This window comes from Vombatus ursinus, unplaced genomic scaffold, assembly GCF_900497805.2.
Source record: "Vombatus ursinus unplaced genomic scaffold, bare-nosed wombat genome assembly UNPS02004827.1, whole genome shotgun sequence".
In the NCBI taxonomy this organism is placed as follows: Eukaryota; Metazoa; Chordata; class Mammalia; order Diprotodontia; family Vombatidae; genus Vombatus; species Vombatus ursinus.
In genome coordinates, this window is record NW_020944605.1 from 194,947 (window position 1) to 202,220 (window position 7,274).

Here is a 7,274-nt window from a genome sequence, read left to right on the forward strand (position 1 = left end):
ACTGCTTCCAATGACCTCATTTGAACTTACTACCTCCTCCAGCTCTCTGACATGTTGGCCCATTTATAAATTGGTGAGGTGCTTTTCCTAGCACTCTAGTCTAGCCCTGTTCTAGCACCTAATACAAATTTATAGTAACTATTTTATTTCCAAAAGATAAGAAGAGATGGAAGGGTAGAGTTAGAGTGAAAGGTAAGGAGAGAAGGAGAGAGAGAGAGAGAGAGAGAGAGAGAGAGAGAGAGGAGGATGAGTCCCCATTCTCCAGGAGCTCACATTCTAATGGGAGAGGTAACAGATATGGAAGTACATATTTTCAGCTGTAAATCAATTGGAAAGGTCCCATGGTCCTTAGGATTTAGTGACAAAGAAGATGGTAGTGCCTCTTTTTAGTGTTATTTCCAGTTTCCATTTCTTCTTTAATGGTGTTTCTACATCATATTCTGATGTTGAATCATTTGAAAACACCAAGGACTTTGGTGACAAGAACTTTCTTTTCTGGGACTTCAGTAGCTATGGCAATAACACCTGCAGGAGCAATTGCCAGGCTGCATCCTGCAGGAGTTGTTTCCCTTAGAGCTACTGGGCTGGAAACATTGCTAGTTCCAAAGCTCTTGGGTTCAGGGTTCTGAGCTGAATCCATCAGAGTCTGGGGGTAAATAGAGGTCGAGGTGGTAGTGCTGATTTCGCTTGCCGGACCCAGCCACCGCCAGTGCCTTGTTCCTCTAGTTAAGCTGGCTTGCTTGTCATGTGGGTAGTGGCTGGTAAGTATGGCTGGCCCCTTCTTCACAGAAGCTGCTTCCAGGAATGATGATTGGGAGTGGGAAACTAAGAGAGATTAAGAAAAATTTAAGAAGTGGAGAAATAAATACAGTTAGTGTTTTTAGCTTCTAGTATAAAGCTTTATCAACCAGATTGCACTGACATTGAAGGGAGAAATATGAAGTACATTTCTTCCTGTTGTGGTAAGGAGGGATGAGGTGGATGCTGCAGAGTCTTTTCTAAGTATGCTAAGCTGGTAGTTTTTCAAATATAATATGTGTCCACAGCAATACTCTCGTGGAAGATTTATCTGTTGGGAGCTAGCAGTAATTTTCAAGTTTCTCCTCCTGGTGTGAAATCTGGTTACTTTATGCTTTAGTGTTAAGATGCCTTTTATTCTTTTGTTAGCACATCAAAATGAATTCTTTATTTACTGTAGACATATACAAACTAATGATCACGGAAAAGACAAAGAACAGTAGCTATGGCAGATATCCTGAGCAGAGACAGAGGAAAAAAAGTGAAGTTCATATGCATGAAATATATATGTTATTTTGGATAGTAATTCAGTCTTGTTTCTTCTAAGGGGAAGAGGGACATAATAATTACCCTAGGATTGACAAAACTGAACAGAGGAAATCGTAGATAAATTAGTCTTCAAAGAAAATTCATTATTACCGACATGCCCACTCTCTATTCCTAGCAACCCACAAATTTTCTGGGTGTGTAATACTCAGAAAAACTAGCATTTATCTAGGCCATTAAAATTTATAAGATGCTTTATATCACTCATCTCATTTTATTCCCATAGTGTGAGTATTATTATCCCCATTGTACAGAGGAGCAAACAGGGGCAGAGAGGGGTTAAATGACTTACTCATGGTCACACAAATGGTAAGAGGAGGAGTTGAAGTGTGCCCTCAGGTTTCTCCTGATGCCAGATAGTAGCATACACAATTTTATCCTCTGCATGCTATATGTATCACACAGAAATTAGGTTTAGACCAATGTCTCACAACATAGACCAAGATAAATTACAGATTAATATATGGTTTTGACATAAAAGGTCACATAATAAACAAATGAGAGGAGTAAAGAAGGAAATATCTTTTACAGCTATTGATAGGGGAATAGTTCATGACCAAAATAAGGACAGAGACTATTACAGAAGATAAAGTGGACAATTTTGATTACATAAAATTTAAAAAGTCTTTGCACAAATAAAACCAACTAAATTAGAAGGGAAATAGATAACTAGGAAATAATCTTTTTAGCAAATTTTTCTGATAAAAAGTATGATATCCAAGATATATGAGAACCTGATTCAATTACATGAGAAAAAGAACCATTTCCTTATAGATATAAAAGGATATGTTTAGACAGTTCTCAAAAAAAGAAAGCTAAGGTGTCAATAACCATGTGAAAAAATGCTCCAGATCGGGAGCCAAGATGGCGGTATAAAAGCAGTGACTTGCTTGACCTCTATCCCAAATCCCTTCAAATACCTGTAAAACAAAAAAATGCTCCAGATCACTAATAATAACACAAATGAAAATTAAAACAATTCCAAATTAAAACACAACCCATCTATCAGATTGACAAAAATGACACCCCCACAAAAGACAATGGCAGTTGTTAAAAGGGTTGTGGGAAAACAAGCACATAAATACACTGTTGGCAGAGCTGTGAATTGGTCTAACCAGTCTAGAAAGCAGTTAGAAACTATGCCCCCCAAATTATCAAACTGTTTCTAGCCTTTGGCCTAATCATACCACAACTATCACCATATTCTAAATACATCTAAATAAAAGGAAAAGGAGATATATCTATATCTATCTACCTATCGACACACACACACACACACACACACACACACACACACACAAGGTTATGGCAGCTCTTTCTGTCAAAGGTCAGAAGTGATAAAAAGTACCCATCGATTGAAGAATGGTTGAACAAATTGTGCTACATTAATAAAATTAATAAAATAAAAATTTTAAAATTACATAAAAATTAATATTATGGACCTTTACAAATGGTGGAAGAGTTTGTTTTGTAGGGAGGACTTGTTGCACAGTAAAATTTGAGATTCTCCAGAACAATTTATACAATAGCAGGAACATTGTGAAGACAAACAACTTTGAAAGACTTAAGAACTCTAATCAATGCCACAGACCACCCAAGTCCTGTGATAAAGCACGGTGACTACCTCTTCACAGAGAGGTGATGGACTCAGAATGAAAAATAGGGTATACCTTTTAGTACCTGACCAGTATGGGAATTTGTTTTGTTTACTATGCATATTTATTACACATTAAATGGGGTGACATAGTGAAACTAGGATCTACAGAGACTAAAAGAGACATGAAAAAGGTATAAAGGGGAAAGCCTTCAGATACAAAATAGATATCCCCCACTCAAAGAAGGGGTGGGGGGTGGGGCTGAATGCCTTAATTGCCAATGAAGAGGCAGCAGGGCAATGAATGTGCCTCTGGGCACACTCATTTAAATAAGATTCTCAAAGGAGTACTGAAGGTGAAAAAGAATCTTTGCCCCATAAGAAAACATAGGGCTGTTTATAGACGGAAGGGGCTTCTGAGCAAGGAGAAATTTATCCAAAAGGAGAGGGCAAGTCTTCTACCATCTCTTGCCAGGAGGTGACTAACAACACCAGAATTGAGGCTCCTGGAGATTCAAAGAGAAGACATTTCTGCTGCTCTTAAACTAAGGGTCTTTGCTCTAACTGAAAGTTTTTGTTAAAAAAACAAAAAACAGAAACAAACAAACAAAAAACTTCCAGCAAAAGGGATACAATACTCTTCATCCAACTCTGACTGAAAGTAGGGGAAAAAAAAACAAAACAGCTTGCCCTATCCAGCCAAGCAGCAGATTGGCCCAAGCCAAGACATCGAACTCGAGGAGAAATGAGCCCAGTTAAAGCACTGTCTGGTTCCAGAGCTCCAAGTTGCTTTGGCTATATGTATCACCCACAGGTATACCTCATTATCATTGTACTTTTGGTTCCTGTCTGTTATGTCCCCCACAACCTCTACCACCACCACTTTATGCCACCTATCCCTACCTCATTTATGGGAAAGTATGCTTCTTGTGTTGGTCAAAAGATTTATAGATTATAAAAGGATTCTGCTGGTGTTTGGGGAAAAGAATCTACTGGTTGATTGTTAAGGGGAAGCACACCAATGGGGGCTTCTAAACTAGTGTTTGGAAGGATAGACACCCACAGGATTATCTTTTAAACCTTGTGAATGAGATCCCTCTGGGAAGTTTTGGGCAAAAAAGAGGCTAGTGATGTATTGTCCTCAAAGAAAAAAAAAAGAAAGAAAGAAAAAAAGGAAAAGAAAAGACAATCATTGAAGCATTTTTCACTTTAAAATATGAAGACAGCAGAATGGAGACCAGAAGGAAACAGACAACTTTGAAAGTTATATGTTAAATTTATTATACTCTTAAAAGGAAAAGCAAGCTATATATATTAGAGATCTACAGTTTCATATATAATCCTATTTTTCTATTCCACTTTGCATATATAAAAATGCTACTTTTATTGGGGCTTGTTAAGTTCAGAATAAAGAATATTTGATATATAGGTTTCATACAGGTAGTCTGTATAGATAGAGTACAGGAAATCAAGACAATTTCCTCACACACTAAACATTGAGATTCCTTGATGTTGTGTCTAGACAGTGAGTCAAGAAAAAAGCTAGAGTAAAGAAGGAAGTATCTCTTCAAAGTGTTGGTTTCCTGTAATCTATATCTGCTTGCTTACCGTCTCAAAGAACGGGGAGGGAGGGAGAGATAAAATTTGAATTCAAAACTTTAAATAAAAATGTTTTAAAAATTGGATAAAAAGAAAAAAACAGAGTTGCTTTTAAAAAAGAAAAACCTGAGGCTCATAGATTTAGAGTTAGAAAGGACCCTATACAACTTGTCCAACTCCCTCATTATACAGATGAGAAAATTAAAACCCAGAAGTATTAAATGATTTGCTGTCATCACACAAGTTGTAAGTGGCAGATCCAGATTTTGAACCCGTGTCATTTGTCTCAGTGTCCAGGGAAGACTAGCACCTCTTGTATGAGAGCTTGCTGAGTGTTTTTCAGGGCTGCTCATCCAGCTTTGGTATCTACCTTTTACCCAGTTCTCACCTGTGACTCCAGGAAGCTGTAGCATGTCCAGAGGCCACACCCTGGTAAAACCTTCTTGGCAGACCAGCTAAACCAGGTTGAAGGTAGCTAGTAGGCCTCAAACCCAATGGTGAGTTAGGGGATGTCTGCCCCAAGTGTGTGAAGACTCCCCCCTAGATTCAGACAGATGAGAACAGTTTGTTCCAATGGCCATGAAGGTAGCTGAAGCAGGCTCTATGGTGCGCTTAGAGCTTGGTCAGACGTTGAAGATGCCAATGCCAAGGTCGTCCACTGCATCCCATGCCATCACCAGTCTTCTTGATTTTTGTCCTGCCGGTGGACTTTGATGACTCTGGAAGAGAGACAGAAGCTGAAGACTTTGTACACATCTGCCTCACTTAAATCCAATTCAATGTCAAGACCTCACTTGCGATATTGTTGGCCCTCTTCAAAACCAAGGGCGAGCAACAACATTTGTCTCCAAATCCAACGTCCTTTCCATTACACCTGAATATACAGTCCCCTCATTTCAATCTTATTTCGCTTGTATAAAAATTTCAGGCAAAGAGTCTACATTGTGTGGTTTGTCCTAAGAACTACACCCCACCCCAGGAATGGTCCTGCTCACTAACACACATGCCATGGCTATCTTGGAACATCTATCAATAGAATTCTGAACTTCCCCTCCCCCACCAAATGCCAAACTATATCAGAATGAGCCAGCCTGATTTATGAAGATCTTCTAGCACAGGATCGTGGACTGAGAGCTAGAAGGGATGTTAGAGGCCACCTAGCCCAACCTCCTCATTTTGTGGATGAGACTCAGAAAAATGGAGTGGCTTCCCCAGAGGAAATATCCGAGGTGGGCCTTCCTGACTTCAAGTCCAGGGCCTTTTCTGCTTCACTCCACTGCCTTTCTTGCCGTTAGTCATTATTGAACATCTACTATCTGGGAGGCTTTGTGATAAACACTTTAGAGAAGGTTCAGGTTGGAGCAAGATATAAACACACAAATGGTTTCTAACCTTTGGGCTTCAGTCCCCAAGATAGGGGGCCTTAGTTCCCAGAACTGGACAACTAGGTCTGAAGTTAGAATTGGTCTATGTTGTACATTGGACTGTGAGCAAGGTGTCTATGTGTCCAATGGACTGTTACAGTTTATTACATCAGAAGAGGGTAGACGGGTGGGCTGTCAACATAATCACTTTGTTTTTTTAAAAAACTTTATTTTATTTTTAATCTATGAAATAAAATAAGCATTTCCACGACAAAGTAGAATTTAAAAAGATGATTCCATTTGAAACTGCAAATCTATTATGTACAATTTACTGCTTCTTTTAAATATATAATAAAATTATGTAAATTTCTTTTTTTATCCCTCCTTCCATCCTAGAGACAGCTACCATTAGACACAAATAGGTATATATATGTATATATGTGTATATATATGCATACATATAAAATTATTCTATACATACTTCTACTTATCAGTTCTTTCTCTGGATGCAAATAGCTTCTTTCCTTATATGTCCTTTATTGTTAATTTGGGTATTTATAATAGTCAAAATGACTTATTTGCTCAGTCATTCTTTTTTTTTTCTTTTTTTAAATTTCTTTTTGTTTGTTTGTTTTTTTCTTTTTAGGCAATTGGGGTTAAGTGATTTGCCCAGGGTCACACAGCTAGTAAGTGTCAAGTGTTTGGTCTGAGGCCAGATTTGAACTCAGGTCCTCCTGACTTCAGGGCCGGTGCTCTATCCACTGCGCCACCTAGCTACCCCCTTTTTTCTTTTTTGGCTAGGCAATGGGGTTAAGTAACTTGCCCAGGGTCACACCGCTAGTAAGTGTTATGTGTCTGAGGCCGAATTTGAACTTGGGTCCTTCTGAATCCAGGGCTGGTGCTCTATCCACTGCGCCACCTCGCTGCCCCTTAAAGTCATTCTTAAAACAATATTGCTGTTACAGTACAGAATGTTCTTCTCTTGGTTCTGCTCATTTCCCTGTGAAGGGTTCTGAAGGAGAGCAGTATTCTTATTATCTAAAGCTCTGAGTTGTCTCATATCTGGCTTATCACTGCCTCAACTGCTCTCCCTTTTCTGCTTTTCTATAACTACCTATTCCTCACTCTATTCTAGTAGCCACGTACTCTTACAATTTCAATTCCTTTGCCCCTTTCCCCATTATTTCCTGCCCTACTATCCCCAGCCCTCATTTAGATTTTGGTAAGCAACAACCAAAGATGTAACCAGAGATGGCACTGAAGATGATTTGGACTAACACCATTTGGATGGTTATTATCAGCACTCCTTATGAGAAGCAGCCTGGTATGATGATGATGATGATGATGATGATGATGATGATGATGATGATGAT